Below are 17,765 nucleotides of genomic sequence, written 5' to 3'. Positions count from 1 at the left end.
TTTCTCTGTAGCTAAGGTCACAGCCACACCACACATTTAAGACATCCCTCAAAGAATCCTGGGAGCTGTAGTTTAGTCCTCAGAGAACTATACTTCCCAGAACTGTGAACAAACTTCCCTGATTCTTTGTTGGGGAAGCCATGTGCTTTAAATGTATGGCATGGATGTGATCCAAGTTTCTACATGTACCCAATATTGTCCTGATCAACCTTCAAGGGACCGAGCGTCAATCAAAGTCCTACTCTTCCCATTCCAAATGGCAGCTGCCAAGCTCTATTGCCACAGAAGCCTTCCTCCCCATCTCTCTTCTAACAAATGTTGTGTCAAATGTTTTATTTATTTATTTTTGTAAAACTGTTTAGAGGGTCTATTTACAAGCAAGGGGCATATCCATTTTGTATAACTAAAATCATTGTAGACATGTCCTGGGAGCACCAGAATCAACGCCAAGCTACCATGGTTGTTCAGAAGACTAGCAGAGTAGAGAAAACAGTGCTGTATTGTGATTGGCCAGCATTGCCACTTATTTGGCCAATATGTACCTTTTCTGTGGTTAGTTGGGCATCTATTTTAGACCAGTGCCAGTCTGCCATCTGTTTCCTTTTGGTCTAGGGAGGCAATTTCTGCTGTTGGATGGGAAACTCTTTTTTGTGCAAGAGTCAACAGAATATTGCCTGGTGGGTAGCAAGTAGATATTTTCTCTTGTTTCTTCAGGGTGAGAGAGACTCTGAGAATGGCATCTTCCCCACAGCAGGAAGAGCAGGATTCCCACCTTTGCAGCCATTTCCCTGTTGGTGTTGCAGAAAGTGAGAAGGAAATTCTTTGGTCTCCTCTAGACTGTCAGTATTTTGCAAAAAGGATTCAATCACATGCCGGAAATTAAATCGCTCTGTAGAAACAAATCCACTTAAAAACAAAGCAAGGTTGCTGGTTGGTTTTCATTTTGTTTATTTGCAGCTAGGAAAGTGATGGGGAAATGCACTAAAAAGTGGAGAATAGATGATTGATTGATGGGGAGATGTGTAAACTCTGTGGAAGCAAATTGGGATGAATGCTCACTGTCATATTACCTCCCTACAAGCCAATCAGGATGCACCCAATACCTTTAAAGCACTTTCTTTTTCTCAAGGAATTGTGGGCACTGTAGTTTGTTCCTCACAGAGTTACAATTCCTAGCAACCCTCAGCAAACTATAATGCCCAGAATTCTTTGAGGGAAACAATGTGCTTCGAATGTGCTTTAAAGGTACAGGGTGTACACAGCCATATTCGAACCCCTGTGTAAGCACTGTGCAAGGAAATCAGGATGAATGCTCAACAAACAGAGGCTTTCAATCTTTAACTGGGCTCAGCTTCCAGGGTGGAGGCATGCATCCATGTGTTGTTGAGTGGTTGTGGAGAATGAGCATTGAGGCCTTTCCCCTCCTCAGTGGCGTAGCGTGGGTTGTCAGCACCCAGGGCAAGGCAAGTAATTTGGAGCCCCTAACCCGTGGATTTGCGCCCCCTAATCCTAACCCCCAGATGTTGCGCCCGGTGCGGCCGGCCCCCCCTGCACCCCCCACACTACGCCACTGCCCCTCCTGCAATGGCACAGAGAATAGTTGTGAGCTGAAGAGCAGGGAAGTATGGAATCTTCCTCTTTGGGCTTCTGGTTGTGTGAGAACCTTCTGGAATGAATTGTTTCCATAGGATGGGAGAAGCAGAATCACACCATCATAGAGTTCAAAGGGCTCCCAAGGGACATTTAGTCCAACCTCCTGCAATGCAAGAATCACAGCTAAAGAATCCCTGACCATCCAACCTCTGTTTTAAAAACTTCCAATGAAGGAGAGTCCACCACCTTCTGAGGGAGACTGTTCCACTGTCAAACAGCTCTGTCAGAAAGTTCTTCCTAATGTTTAGGCCGAATCTCCTTTCCTGCAATTTGATAAAAATTATTATTCATCAGACACTTTTTTCCAAAAATGAAACTCGAAGAAACTTACACAAATGAACATCAGAAACAAATATAAAAAGAGGCTAGAACATCCTCAAATGCACAAATAATAGAAAAACAGATCTACACCACTAAAATTAAGATCCAAAGACGTGGGTGAATAAGAATGTTCTTGCCTAAAAATGCTACTGATGGTGCCAGGCATGTCTCCCTGGAGAGAGCTTATCATAAAGTTGAAGAAGCTGTCATGCACTAATTCAGACTGCTGGTCCATCTGTGCTGGGGGTGGCTAATCTGTGGTTCTCCAGATGTTGGATTCCAGCTCCTACCAGCCTCAGTCAGGAGGGCCAATAGCCAGGAATGATGGATGCTGTTGTTGAGCAACATCCAGACAAGTTCCCCATCCCTGATCTACAGAGACTGCTAGTGGCTTTCCAGAGTTTCTGGCAGGAAGCTTTCCCAGCACTACCTGGAGATACTGGGGACTGAGCCTGGGAATCTTTTGCAGGGAAAGCATGCCTGTACCACTGAGCTCTGGCCCTGCCCACTCTACCATTGTCACATATTTGGGAAGCAAATTCCATACCTGAGCTGTGCTCTCTGAGACAAAGCATTTCTGTTTGTCTTGCCCTTAATCTCCATTTAGGGAGGGGGAGAAACGGCAAACTTGAGGATCACTTGATTGACAAGGGGGCTATAAATCTGAAAGCTAGTAAGCCAAGCAAATAAATATAATATGAAGTAGGGTTGGAGCAGGGCATAGTCTTCTGATTCTTTGCTGTGCTAATGAATTAGCAGCTGCACTGAGACAATCCTCAAAGCTCCATGGCTACCTCTACCAACATGACTCTAATACAGGGCATACAGAATATTGTCAGTGGTCCATTGAGAGATCACAAACGTGCAATTTGCAATAGATTTTTTTATAAGAAGCAATAAAAATAAAATAAAATAAAATAAAATAAATCCAATGCTAAAGGCTCTTGCAGATGACCTGCTTATTGGACATTAATCTTGATTTGTTTGCACAAAGTTTATGGCAGGTGAGAGAGAGAGAGACCGAACCTCTGGCTTGTGGGTCTCACTAGGCCTCACCATTTTGGCCCACAAGGTGCTTTCAGTCAAATCATGTCCACCTGCCCACACTTGATGTCATCTATGATGTCAGCTGTGGGGCAGTTAAAGGTGCCTGCTATGTCCCTTCCCCAGTGCTTCCTAAACCTATCAATTGACCTATTGGTCTTTGGATACTTTATATAACATTCTGAACGGCTGCGCAAAGTTTGTGGGGAGTTCATTCAACGCTATTTATCAAACAATCATTCGGATTTGTTTTCTTGGGTCAGAGCCATTGATCTCCCACACTACCCAGTGCCTTTCTGCATCACTTTCCTAACTGCGAAAAGATCTCCCCACACACTCCCGACGTAGCTCTGTGGCACAAAAGTGCCCAGTCCGTTTTGAGTGCCCGACCTGCGCTGACCTCTGCATCCCACCAGCAGAATAGCAGCAGATTGGGAGGGCGTCCCTCAGATTAAGCACGCGCCGCCGCGTGAAGACAGGGCTCCCTTCCCGCGACAGCGCCCGGGCGCTTCTTTCCCTGCGCGCCCCGTCGGGGCTATGGCTCCTTTAAGAGCGCGTAGCGCAGGAGCGCCTAGCTGAGCTTGCGGCGCTCGTAAAGCGGCCGCTGGCTGGACGAGGAAGCGGCGCCTGCTCTTTAGGCGAAGGCGAAGACGCCGCTGCAGCGCCAGCAGCAGCAGCAGCAGCAGCCCGCAGGCTCCGCCGCCCCTTTCCCTTGCCTGGTGCACTTGGGCGTCCAGGGGGCTTGGCTGGCGGACACGGGATGGCCGCGCAGGAGCCCTGAGCTCAGCCGTTTGCGGTGAAAGCCAAGTCCGGAGATGAAAAAAAGCGCTGCTTGAGCTTCTGGGTAAGTCCAACCCAAGTGATCGTAGCTTTTTAGGGCGCTCTTTATTTTTTAAAAAAACATTCTCCGCAGGCTACATTTATGGTCTCTCCCGAGCAGAGCAGCTGCAAAAACACAAGGGAGAGAGCCGAGATGGGAAAGGAGAGCCTCTCGAGCGTTTGCAGCCCTTTTCTAAAATCAAAATCCGCTTTCCCACGTTAGCTCTTGGGGCGAAGGCAAGCCTGCCAGCCTGCTGGCAAAAAGCGGTGGATTAGAGGACAGGCAGAAGTCGGTGAGAAGAAGCCTTTTTGTTTCTATTTTTGCACGGAATAGGGAGATTATTAACAGTGCAATGCTGTGCATGTCTATTCTGAACTCATTGGGTACATGCAATATGACTTTCTTCCACGGGGTTTTCTTAAGGAGACTTGTCATTTATATTTTAGTGCAGAATTGCACGTCGAGCATTTTTTTCTTTCTGGAGGCGGCCGGAAATTGTATTGGGGAGAGGTCAATTTCTAAAATGAAAGCGGGGGGGGGGGGTGTTGTTTTCAAGTGCCTGCAGATTTCTGAGTCGCAATCGTCGCCTGTAATTGAAATGGGCAGAAGCGAAGGCGCTGGGCAGCGTCCCTGGGTACAGTTCCCGCGTGGGTCGGGTAGAGGGCGCTGCTGCGACGCCTGGCGATAATCCGCCGTAAAACATCCAGGGAAGTTGGTAAAACTCAGTTAAGTGAATAATTCAGTGGTGATAAGCTGGTAGAAAGGGAGTGGTGATTCATCAGGGCAGCGAGCACCGCAGTGCAGCATCGGGGAAGCAAACCCATTCATGATTTTGAGTAGACGAGTAGAGTTAGTCACGTGACGTGTTTTAAGAATGAAGCTTTGGCCAATCGGAATTAAGAACATAGTATTAGGAATTCTTGACACACCTTCCTGAAGGTTCATCCCTTTGATGTCCATAGGTACTACGGAGGGATATGCTGAGCAGCTTAAAACTTTGTGTTCTGTTTTGTAGTTGGCAGTGCAGGGAGGCATCTGGCTGGATCCTGGTTATGGAACAAATTTGTGGATCTTCCCAAATAAACATACATTGAAAGTAGCTATGCTAATTTATTTGGGTGGGGGATCCAAAAATAACACGAAGTTAATAGTCATATTTTTATTAGGACCAGCTAAATGTCTTAAAGTTATGAGTAATCTGTCAGGTCCCCCAAACAAAATGGGGAGGAGGGGAGAGACACCCCCCCAAATAATGGTACTTTTTTGGCCTGTTTTTGGGGTGGGTGTGTTAGCATCCAACCTTAAGAAGAGCTCAGAGGCAATTAAAAACACTTGCTCATTACTTTGTGACATTTTACTTCTAGTAAAGGGATTGTCCTCCTGTTACTTTTGGACATTGGGATGGTTCAATAAATGTTTCCTCAAAGGGTGTTGAGCTATGTATTCTGAACATGAAGAGAAGCATGACAGGATGTGGTGTTGTCAGACATATGGTCCATTTCCACTGGCTTTGTCAAACTTGACAGCAGCGGCTCTTGAGCTGATTTCTAATGCAGTTGTGTGAGATTTCTTAACACACGGACCTGTGTTCTTGCCCCGTAACTGTGTACCAACTATGGTCAAGTGCAGATGACAGTGAACTTGAAGGGAAAGAAACCTCACATTCATGTTCTTTGCTTTTTTGCTCATGTTGTAATGTTCACGGCCCTTGCTTTTCTCGCTTTTGCATTACGTATGGTCATGCTCATTATTTTGACCCTAGCTCCTAAAGATGTACTTACATGTGCATCCCATTGAAGACTCAGACAAAATGAACCTTTGAGATCTGTTTCTGTGGTGTTGATACTGTTGTTTTGCTGGCGGGACAGAAGGACAGCCTGAGTGACAGATTTTTTTTAAAAAAATACAAGGTCATCAGCAGTTGATTGTATCTTTAGGATATATCTGAGACTGGCTGAGCTAGGCCATTATAAATGTATCCCCCCCCCTTTTGAACTAAACCCTGTAAATTTAAAGTTGCAAAGCTGGGAGACAATTTACTGATTTACTGCTGACAACATGAGCTGGTTGCGTCTAATTCTTGGAAAAGCTGATGAAAACATGTTATGAAATCTGCTCATTCAGATCCTTGACATTTACAATTCATTGAGATTCCCCACCCCCACCCTCAGCTCGTGCTTATGGGTGCTGACTGGTTTATTTATGTACATAAGATTTGTGCGTGGGAAATTTAAGAAGATGCATGTGTTTTCAGACATACCCAGTCTTCTCAGAGGTATATCAGGGTCATGTTTTTTCTTCATCTTTATTTCATACTTGTGTCTTAAAGACAGAGGAGGGAAAGTGTTGTTGAAAACTGAGAAAGCAGTTTTGGAATCCTAAGAAGCTGATTAGTCTTGTAGGGGAGAGAAGCTGTACTCTCACTTCTGTCAGGTTTTGCAACTGATCCATAATAACACTTTCCTCAAGCTGGGATTCTTCTTGTATAAATTGCTTATTTTTACTCTGGTATGGAAGCATCCTTTTTTGGGTTCAAACTTTGTCATGGGGACCTGTAAAGGAAAAAAATGTGCAGAGAGTTTTAGGTTCTAGGAGGGTATAACTAGTGTGGCAAAGGAAGTGACAATACTATCCCTTCCTTTCTGATGGTCACCAAGTGTTCCTTCCAGGAATGAAGACAGCTTGGGCAGCTTTCAGTTGCTTGGCAAATGTAGTTTGTATCACAGGGCATAACAGTACTTCACCAAATAACTGATTGACTGGGGTGTGAAGCAAGACCTTTTCTGTAGTGGCACCCTGGTGATGGAATTCCCTTTCCCAAGGGGCCCAATCGACCCCTTTGCTATTTAGACAGGCTGTTAAGACATTTAACCCCCCCCATTGTTTCTGTCCTATTTTGCAAAGTATTGTTTTAGCTCTCACTTTATTTTATGTTTGAGCGTACATTACCAATGGTTTTAGTTTATGTAGTGAGCCACAGAAAAAGGTTGGATAAAAATATTGTGAAGTCAATAAAATAGGGGTTGAATATTCCCCAGATATCCGCTCCCCCACCCTCTTCTGCTGCATGGCAGGGTGGATGGGAGAAATGAGCACCTATCAAATCCTGGCTAGGGAGAAGGCTTGTATCTCCGTTAACAGGCAATTCCGTTTTGGAGATCTATGGCTTTTATTGACTACACCAGACTTTTCCAACCTGATGCACTTCTGATATTTGGAACTGCAGTTCCCAACAGAAACTGTTGGGACTGGGTGGGGCTGCTGGGAGCTGTAGTGCGGAACACTTGGTGAGCCTTAAGTTGGCAAAGGCCAGGCTACAACAACCTCCTTTCAGGGCCAACTGAAGATGGCATCAAAAAGGGGGGGGGGTACTTGTTTAGCGTATTCACTAATATTAAAAAAATAATCAATGAATGAGCAAGTGCTGGAAAACCTTGCTTGAACTGTTTAGTACAAACATGACACTGCTTTCTGTCTTGGATTGATTTTTTTTTTTAAAAAAATATTGGCTTCTGACATTTCCCCCCCCCCCGGGTGGTGCACTGCATTTCTGTGGACACATGACCCCCAAAGTCTCCAAAGCCTTTGAGTGAATTTGCCTCCTGCTGACCGTGGTCTTAGCAACCTGACTGCCCCTCCGCTGCAGGGTATCCACAACAACTTGTTTCTTGACAGGATGCCCTGCTAAAATGACCTACTTTTTGCACCCTGCCACCTGTTTTCTGCACTCGCATGCTGCTCATTCTGGTATGTGTGCATAATTGCAATCTGGTCCTTTTAAATGCTGTTTTATGCTTAGCAAGTGCAGTGACTGAAATCTTCTGTTCGTGGAATGGCTGCGTTCCGGGCAGAGCAATAGAGAGGGAAGGGCAATTGCTTAGTGACAGAGCATCAGTGTTGCATGCAGAAGGTCCCAGGTTCAAACCTCAGCTTTTCCAGGTAGGGGTGGGAGAGAACCTGACCTGGAAATCATGGAGAGCTGCTGCCAATCAGTGTAGAGAATACTGTGCTAGATGGATCAATGGTCTGACTCTGTATAAGGCAGCTTTCTCTGTTCCTATTCCAGCTCTTTTGTATTAGATTATAGGATCCTGTATCTCCCCACCTTTCTTTTTTGCAATTTGCCTGTTGATACTACAGTAACAAATACTTTAGTGCTTATTACTGTAGTAACAAATGCTATCCAGCTAGTACCCAGTAGTCTGTAAGGGCAGAGCAATAGAAATTTCCTGCTGGATACTCCTGGTAAGTACTTCTGAAGTACCATTTTAACAGGCAATTTTATATGCCACCCTACAGTACCATGACTCCCAGGGCAGCATATAATTTTAAAAACAGAGACGTTAAAATCATAAAAGCAAGACACCAGAAGAGTCACGGAAGCAAAACCACTAAAACCCAGCATGTCTAAAACCAGCTATAAAGCACATTTGAATGTCTGGTCACATTTCTTTGCCTGGTGCTGTGAAAGGACATATTTGAGGTGCTGGGACTGGAAAGGCCCTCATTTCTCATGGTCACCACTTGCCTCATTTTGGAGGGTGGAGGGACGTGGCTTTGAATTTACTGAGTTTATTTAAACCACTTTTACCCTGCTCCTTCAGTCAAAAGATTTCCCAGGGTGACTTAAATAAGATCAATACATGGTTGGTGTGTGTGTGTGTGTGTTGGAATTCCTGTCTGCAGGTTTATAATCTATATGGTCCAATGCAAAAGGCGGGGGAAGGAATGAGGAGAGAAGAGGAAAACAAGCCGACTTGGGTATTAGGTCTTAAAGTCACATAGTACGTCTAACAGGGATGGGGAACATTTTTCAGCCAGAGGACACCTTCCAAAGGCTACATACAAGTAGTGGGCAGTGACAGAGGTGCCAGGAGGGTGGAAGATGTGACTCTTAACCTTCGTTCTGTAGGCTACAGCCTCTTGTGGGAGAATTCTGTCTGTTTTGCTTTGCTGGCATTTGACACTGGCGTTCTCAAAAATGCTCCCTTCATGCTTGTACATCTCTTGTGACCACAGCTGAACTCCTTTAATAATACTTCATTTTCATAGGATGGTTTAGACAATGCTCGGAAGTTGGGCACTACTGGGAAGACAACCCTCTTCCTTGAAGTGTGTGTCTGCTGTTCAGTTAAAGCCAAAATGGCACATTTAGCGGTATAATAATGTGCTCTGGGACTTTAGATTGTATGTGAGGGATTACATCTTTAAACTAGCTCTGGGGCTTCTTTCACCCAAGGGTGAAACAGCCTTCTGGGGCTCTCTGTGAGTGGTGTTTGTATCCATGGGCAAAAGAGGGTGGAGCAATGGATGTGACTGCATCTTTGTACAGTAAGGCTACAAAGGCAGACAGCCGCCCACACCTACACTTGCCCTTGCATTCAGTCACAGTTCAAGAAGAAATTCCAGCCAGGATATGGAGGAGGGATAGTGAGGAGTATGCTGAAGTGAGAGGGGTGTGGCCTGAGGGAGTCCCAAGGACCAGATAAAGAAGCTTTGAGAGCCACATTTTACTTCTGGGCCTTGGTTTCTCAGTCCTGCTGTAAATACTCCCCAAAAGCCAAAATCCCTTGCTCATGGAAAGCGGACAAGTCAGTGAGAAGTGTTCGGCAGAGATCATACTAGGACGGAGAAGATCAGCATCCATATTCTAGCATGCCACTTTGCTGTCTGGAAGAAGAAGAAGAGGAGGAGGAGTTTGGATTTGATATCCTGCTCAAAGCGGCCAACAATCTCCTTTCCCTTCCTCCCCCACAACAAACACTCTGTGAGGTGAGTGGGGCTGAGAGACTTCAAAGAAGTGTGACTAGCCCAAGGTCACCCAGCAGCTGCATGTGGAGGAGTGGGGAAGTGAACCCGGTTCACCAGATTACGAGTCTACTGCTCTTAACCACTACACCACACTGGCTCTAGTGTCTAGACACTAGCTCAGGACCTAGAAGTATGTTTTGTTCCCTAGCTGGTTTCAGCAACCCCCAATCAGTTGCTGGTGAGTTCTCTTAATTTCTTAAATATCTGTTTCTTCTTCAGGCTTCCTCCTTACTTCTTGGAACCGACTGTGTTAAGATCCTTGAGCCAGATGGTTGTTTCTAAAATAGCTTGGCATAGTCTTGAAACAGGTTTTATTTGCTGTGTCTGTTTTTATAGGATTGGCTCAACAGCCTTAATCTTTTGCTCAAAGAATATTTTAAGAATGCAAATGGGAGTTTGCGTTGCCAGGGTTTTTAACTGTTTCCTTTTTTAAAAAAACAACAACCCCACACTCCAAACACAACAAAGTGTTACAAATGTCCATAATTTATTTATTTAGTTCTGCTGACGAAAAGATTGAAATGATGGTCTACTTCTTTTACAAACCACATTTAGCTAACAAACCATCTTAGTGATAAATGTGAAGGTTGGTGTTGTATCTCCTGCAGTTCTACAATCCAGCATCCACCTCCGTTCTCACGGTATATCTCAATATCTTCCCAAGTCCCCAAATGAATGAGACTTGCAGCATGCAAGACATTTTTAAAAGCCATATATTTGTATGGTGGTAGTGCAGCTGCTGTGAACTGGTAATGGGTTCCAAGCCACTCATTGAAGGCCAGTGATCTGACTGACCCTGAGGATGGCGTTCATATCCTGAGCGTGGCCCAATTAAAAACAACAACAACAAACTTGTTCTTGACAAGTGCAGGCCATGTCTGTTCCCAGAGGAAGTGTGAGATTCCCCCACCACTGTCGTCTTACCCAACTCTACTCATCCTTCTAGGATTCTGGTACTCCATCGAGAGCAGCTCCATTCATGAACTTCAAAAAGATCTGAACTTCTTTGGCCGCTCATTAGGAGGAGCGGTTTTGATATTTTTTTTTAGCTCAGACATACCTTCCTGTCTTGATGGCCTGCATATTATTATTTAAGGTGGCTCTAGCAGAACTGCTGACTTGTAAAGAGGAGCTTATAGGAAATGAAATGGATGCCAGAGCCATTCTTCTTGAACACATCGTTTCCCCACTTCCTGGCCTTTCCCTCCGGGGTCTCGTATTTGGTCTTTGGCAGGTTTGAGATGTGTAGGTGGTTGAAAGGTTGTCCAATCGCAGGATGATCTTGCTTGCTATAATTGCTGGTGCCTAATGCAATATCCATGCAGAGGAAGGTGGGCTGAGGACAGGCTGGAAGAAACCACCTCTGGCTTTTATGGTTTGGTCTCATTGGTGTCGTTTGCATGGCTCAAACGTGGCATTTTGTGGCTTCACAAATATACAATGTGGGTGCCATGTAGCAAAATTTGGCGGGGTGTGTTGAAGACGTCTGCAGCTCTGTGGCCAGTAATGTTACCTAGATTTGGCTACTATGCAGTGCGATTGTATGGCTGTGTTTATTTTGAAATCTGCTGAAATAACTGTAACTTCAGCTCTTGGAGCAGAATTTTTCCAGCAGTTGATGAAGCTGGAGGGCTCCCCAAATGGAAATGCTCTTGTGTTATCATTTTCAGTTAATTAAGAAAATAAACGGCTGAATCCTGATAGAGGTAGTTTTACAAATTCTGTGTATATTGCTTCAACTCTGTGCTGGCTGCCCTTTCCTTTGAGAGAATCGGTTGCCAGAGTCCTGAAGCAGAACTGAGGGAGAGAGAGAGAGAAAGAAAGAAAGAGAAATACTGTAACTCATTTCTCTTCTAGGTTTATTAAGCGTGTGTTTGACTAAAGCTTTAAAAAGTGCCCAGAGAGCATGAACTGGAAACTCTTAGCCTCTGAGTGAGTTTTTGATGGAAACATTTTAAAGGATCAATTTTATCTGCTGGTACGGAAGCAAAACATTTTTGTAGCAACCCGATAATGCCAGTAAAATGACTTTGGATTGAATTGGCTGTGCCAAATTTTTGTAACAAGTAGAAAATGATACAGTTCCCTCTGTAAAGGAAAGGCAAATAAGAAATGGGATCAGGGCATTTTTCTTGGTACTCAAACGTCACATCCATTTAAAAAAATCTATCTTTTGTGCTCAGTTTATCTGAAGCTGCCATCACCTTAAAAGGTTTAAGATGCATAATTGCTAATGAATTAAAATCCTAACTTGTTCCTGTTAGTATGTATTGGAAAGGTGGGAAAAATCTCTTGCCACTGATTATTCTGATTTGAAGTGGTGCTGTTCCTTATCTACATTGATCTTAAGGCAGCCCTGTTCAGGGAAGTTTTTAATATGTAATGCTGTACTGTTTTTAACACTGATTGGGAGCCGCCCAGAGTGGCTGGGGAAACTCAGCCAGATGGGCGGGGTATAAATAATAAATTATTATTATTATTATTATTATTATTATTATTATTATTACATTGAACATACTCTGTCTCCAACTAACTGAACATACTTTTTAGTATGATGTTCTTTTAGGGAAGCTTCCCAGCTTCCCAGGTGTGCTTAAGATGTGTGCCAGCACTGGATTTTTGGTCCTAATATATCCTATCACGTGGATGCCAGCCAATGCATAATTTCAAGCCAGCAAATATCTCCATGATTGTGTTTGTATTTCCTCCAGTGGCCGCAAATTCAGAGGTGTCTGCCAGGTTGCTGCGACCTATGACATGGTTTACACTGATCTTTATCCGTAAGATACCATGCCCTTCTGCCCTGGCCATTTGGAGCACTTACCATTGCAAAAGGCAGACAAAAATGGTGATAGAACCTTCTTTTCCTCTTAAATCTCTACATTTCTGCACCTGTTTCATTTATAAAAAGAGTTGTGAGACTCAGCAAATGGTCTTATCACTCCCATAATACAGTTTGATGCTGGCTGGACAAATAAGGCTGTGGCTAAAAATATGTTTGTGCAGTATTGGAGAGAAATTTGAAGCAGTGTCCAGGTGATCCTTTGTTTCAGCACAAGCATCTCTGCTTGCCTGATCAAACAATATCCCCACTCCTCCCCCTATACTCTTCTGGGGTTCTCCTGACTCTCCCCAATGAGAGCCAATGAGGGTGGGGAATGGAAGGGACACAAAGGGGAGGAGATAGGGTAAAAGCCACCATGCACTAGCAGAACCACATGTGCAGCTGAATAGCTGTTGATCTGACCCTTGGCATTGACACATAGGGATGTGATGGTGCATGGAACAGTGTTTTTTAGGACCATGGATAAATGATACATGTGGAAATTGACTGTACAGACGTGGTTCACTGACCATATTCATGGGGGGGGGGTGTTTAAAAAAATTGTCCAGTAGCACCTTAGAGACCAACTAAGTTTGTTCTCGGTATAAACTTTCGTGTGCATGCACACTTCTTCAGATACCATAAGCCTATACCCAGAATAAACTTAGGTGCTACTGGACAGTTTTTAATTTTTTTATTTATTTCGACTGCGACAGACCAACACGGCTGCCTACCTGAATCCATATTCATGGAAGACAATCTTGCTCGGTTACAAGAGATTGCCAAGGAGAAAAAACTGAGTCCTTATCTGAGAATTGTGATTTGTTGTGCTGCAGCGTGATCTGGGGTAGATCTGCAGGTCAGTGTCGCTGGCTCTCTCAATCCCTTGCTGATTGTTGTGGAGATGTTGTGTGATGTGGTACAGATCACAATCATGTGTTTGAGATCAGGGTGGACATGGGACTTAAATATTATGCACCGTATACAGTTTTGTGTTTTCATGTGTGTATGTTTAAAAGATAGCAACACATATTCTACTCCCCTCATTGTGTTTGATTCATTTCAACACACTGGGATTTCTCTGAACCATGCTTTATTTATTTATCAATTTAGATACTGCTTAATGCCGGAACAGGCCTCTGAGCAGTTTACAAGTGTAAAAACCAATTACACAGACATTAAAATCGAAGCATCCACCATTAGAATATGCAATAAAACAATCTCAATAAAATAACGCAATAATGACCGTATGAAACAGCTGTGTCCTCAGAAGCCTCCAGAATGCCAATACTGATGGAGGTCTCTCATATTTCCGCGGGGAGTACGTTTCGTAACATGGGCACCACCAATGAAAAGGTCTGTGTCAGTGTTGCCATAAGCCGATAAAATGGTACCTCGGGTTACAAACGCTTCGGGTTACAAACACTTTGGGTTACAAACTCCGCTAACTCGGAAGTAGTTCCTCAGGTTGATAACTTTGCCCCAGGATGAGAAAGGAAATCGCACGCTGGCAGCGTGGCAGCAGCAGGAGGCCCCATTAGCGAAAGTGCGCCTCAGGGTTAAGAATGGTTTCGGGTTAAGAATTGACCTCCGGAACAAATTAAGTTCATAACCCAAGGTACTACTGTACTCAGTAAGCCACAGCACAATTAACTGGATTCCGTTTCTTAATCTGAATGCCTTTACAGAATTGCATAGTTTAAAAATTCCCAGAAGTGTGTTGGTAGGCGAGCGCTTCTAATAATTCTTCAGGGGGTAATGTAAAACTTTTTGGAGGCTCATAGATCTATGTTTGATGTTTTTCTAGTGATTTTTCCCGTAACACCAAGAAAGAACTTGCAGTCGAACCTAAGTAAGGAACCCTTTGCAATTTTAATTTCTTGAGTGGGAATGTGTCTAGCGAGGGTCTGAAAGAATGACATCTCAATTGATTTCTTTTTGTGGACAGGAGTTACTCAGCAGTCTACCGACTGCCTTGTTTCTCTCAGCAGGCAGAGAAAAGCTTTGCCCAGAGTACTGCCAAGAATAGAAGTGCCTTCATTTAAAAGTGAATATGGCTGCCATGGGGGAAGAAAATTGCACAGTTTCTTTTCTTGGAGCTTGGGAAATATGTAACTCTTTACAGTTTGTTTCTGTCTCATTGAGAGCTGATCAGATACGACACTTTTTCACCCTCTCCAAAGGCAAGAAAGTGAAGACAGATTCCTAGAGGATGAGGCTTATTGATGGCTACTAACCACAGTGGCTTAATAAGCCTCTTACTACCACTTGCTGAGAACCAGAAGTGGGGAAAGCACTGTTGCACTCATGCCCTGCTTGCAGGCTTTCTATAGGCATCTGGTGGGTCATCCTTGTGACAGCAGGATGTTGGACTAGAGGGGTCTTTAGCCTGATCCAATGTGGTTCTTCTTACATTCTTATAAGGGGATTAGAAGAAATGTCTCTGCTTGAAGTTGGGAAGGGAAAGGTATGTCAAGCCGATTGAGCTGTGAGTTTCATGCCAAGAGGCCAGGGGTGACTTCCCAGTTCTGCTGCTAGATATTCATCTGGGGGAACTTACTTGTTTTCTGCTGGCATCTGTTCTGCCAAGTGCTATAAGTTTTAGAGAAAAGATGGTAACAGTTTGTTATGCTTGGAGGTTGTGTACAGTATATATCTTTGTGCTATATCCTCCACCAGTGAGATCGCGAAAGATGCAAGGGATGCTCATCGGATGAATGGTTCTGACTCCTTTTTGGAGTTTTCCCTTTGGCCCTGCAGTCTCAGTTGTGCTGTCTCAGTGTCAAAAGCTGTCTATGGAGGGAATGTAGGATTTCGTACAAGGGTCAGGATCCAGGCAAATCAAATCATGGCTTTTCTGGTATCTAGCATCCTAACTGCCAGTAAGGGCTGTAATATATCAAATATGACTGGAGCAAATTATGCTCCCTGCCCAATATTTTATATTTCTCATTGAGCTTTAGAAATAATAATAATAATAAATTTTATTTATATCCCGCCCTCCCCAGCCGAAGCTGAGCTCAGGGTGGCTAACAACAATCAAAATAGTCCAACATTCTAAAAACATTCATTATAAAATTAATTAAAATCTAATTAAGATCAAATTAATGGCAACCATCAAGCAAAATTCTGTGCAGATTGCCAGAGGAGGAGGTCAGGCTGCCCCCTGACCAAAGGCCTGGTGGAACAGCTCTGTCTTGCAGGCCCTGCGGAAAGATGTCAGGTCCCGCAGGGCCCTAGTCTCTTGTGACAGAGCGTTCCACCAGATTGGAGCTGCGGCCGAGAAAGCCCTGGCTCTAGTTGAGGCCAGCCTAACTTCTCTGTGGCCTGGGATCTTTAGGATGTTTTTATTTGCAGACCGTAAATTTCTCTGTGGGGCATACCAGGAGAGGCGGTACCGTAGGTACGAGGGTCCTAGGCCGTATAGGGCTGTGTGTCCTCTTGATGAATAGGCAATAAATGTATTTCAGGTACGCGGATGAATTTACCTCAGGTAAATCCCATGCAAAGCTTTCAAATGCACTAGAAATCTCCGATAACACAAACCATTCAGGAGAAGGAAGGGAATAGCCTGTTAAACTAGTCAGAGGCGGATGAACTTCTGTGCATTCTCCTTCCTCTGTTTAATTTATATCTTTATTCCCATGTAGCTTTTGGCCTTTTGCCCTCTTAAGGCTCAGGGCTTTCTGTGCTTCATGCTCTGAAACTTAAGGAGTAGGGTAAACTTGAACGCCAAGAAATTTAGTGAAGCTTTTCCCACCCCCAGCCCCGCTCCACCCTTTAAGCCTGACTTTGCCTGTTATGATCCCTCCTTTCATTAAATTATCTGCTCACTCAGATCTGACTCTGCCAGAAGTAAAACAAAATGTCTTAATAGGATTCCAGGCAAGTGGAAACCTTTTGCCCCATAATTTCTGTCCCATTGGGTAATACAGCATACAACAAAAGCTTGTAGGAGGAAGTTCTGTTTCTCAGTGAATTTGGATGAAGCTCAGCAAGTCTCACACTGAATCAAGCAGGGGTTAGCTCAGCTCTAGAGCCCAGAGTTTGCAAACATGCTCCAAAATCTGAAAACATGTTGAAGGAATGGCAGTGACATCTTGCATCAAATACAAATTTATTTTGCCCTTCAGAGCAGCTACCAGCTAGGTATGTTCTTATGATGTGAACATAGTCATGGACAAATACAGTGGTACCTCGGGTTATAAATGCTTCGGGTTACAAACACTTCGGGTTACAAACTCCGTTAACCCAGAAGTAGTACCTCGGGTTGCGAACTTTGCCCCAGGATGAGAACGGAAATCGCTTGGCGTGGTGGCAGCAGGAGGCCCCATTAGCAAAAGTGCAGCTCAGGTTAAGAATGGTTTCAGGTTAAGAATGGACCTCTGGAACAAATTAAGTTCGTAACCCGAGGTACCACTGTATGTCAATTTCAGTTACTCCACGTTTCTCATTTTTCCAGTCTTAATCTCTGTTCTTCACATTTCTACATCAGCTTGCATTAAAAAAAAGGTTCTCAAATTCATTTGCTTTAGTGAGGATTTCTCCTAACATGCATATTTTAGTGTGCAATTTTGCCCAATGTATGCATATTTGCAAACATTTTCCCCTTTTATAACATGCATTTTTATGTATACTTTCCCTAATATGTGCATTTTAGTATTCATTTCTGGGTTGGTGAACTGCATTGGAAAATTAGGAGAAGGGTGAATTTTGAAGGATAGTATTGTTTTGGTTCACATGTTACTGGGAAATGTGTTAGAATGGTAGGCTTATATTAAAATGTGAACCAAACAGATTTCCTCAATCCCTAGTTATGGCCAACTGTGAGATCTGCATCTCAGTGGAAGAGATGCAAGGTTTTTCTTCTTTTTTAGCCACGTCCTGAGGTTTAACACACACTTCTTTCTTTCTTATATTGCGTTAATTCTGTGATTCAGACCATTATTCTCTCCCAAAGTGTGTAAAATCATGATAAATAAATAAATAAATAAATAAATAAATAAATAAATAAATAGAAACAGGCTTTGCATCAAGCTTATGCAGACAAGCTAAGAAGACACAGCACATGAGGAAAGGAAGAGTGGAGGCAAAGGGTTGAGGGAGTTCAGTTCTTCATGGCCACAACGAAGCGGCGTACACAGTCTACAAGCATTTATATTTAGTCCAGGCCATGTTGACTTTCTCTTGCTGATGGCCTTTCTTGAAGAGTACTTGGTGACTCTTGTTCCTTTGGCCAATGGTTGGGGCTAGCATGTCCTTTCATTTAGTCTGGCAGTCACAGGGCTCAAT

The 17,765-nt window shown here is 43.8% G+C and overlaps 1 protein-coding gene across 7 annotated transcripts in view; it reads left to right on the top strand.

Annotated features, from left to right (window-relative positions):
- DAAM2 (dishevelled associated activator of morphogenesis 2) overlaps positions 1-17,765 on the top strand; it is a 219,026-nt gene that overhangs the window by 22,417 nt on the left and 178,844 nt on the right. The window contains exon 1 of one of the 7 annotated variants that reach the window (XM_081903775.1): positions 3,620-3,862. The exons of the other annotated variants lie outside the window; for them this stretch is intronic. The gene's annotated coding sequence lies outside the window, so the exon portion shown is untranslated. Of the gene's footprint in view, positions 1-3,619; positions 3,863-17,765 lie in introns of those variants that run through there. 7 annotated transcript variants of the gene reach the window in all.

Source organism: Podarcis melisellensis, assembly GCF_964234715.1.
Source record: "Podarcis melisellensis genome assembly, chromosome: 3".
NCBI classification, from domain to species: Eukaryota; Metazoa; Chordata; class Lepidosauria; order Squamata; family Lacertidae; genus Podarcis; species Podarcis melisellensis.
The sequence above is the reverse complement of the archived record's forward strand: the minus strand, read 5'-3'. Positions and strand labels throughout refer to the sequence as shown.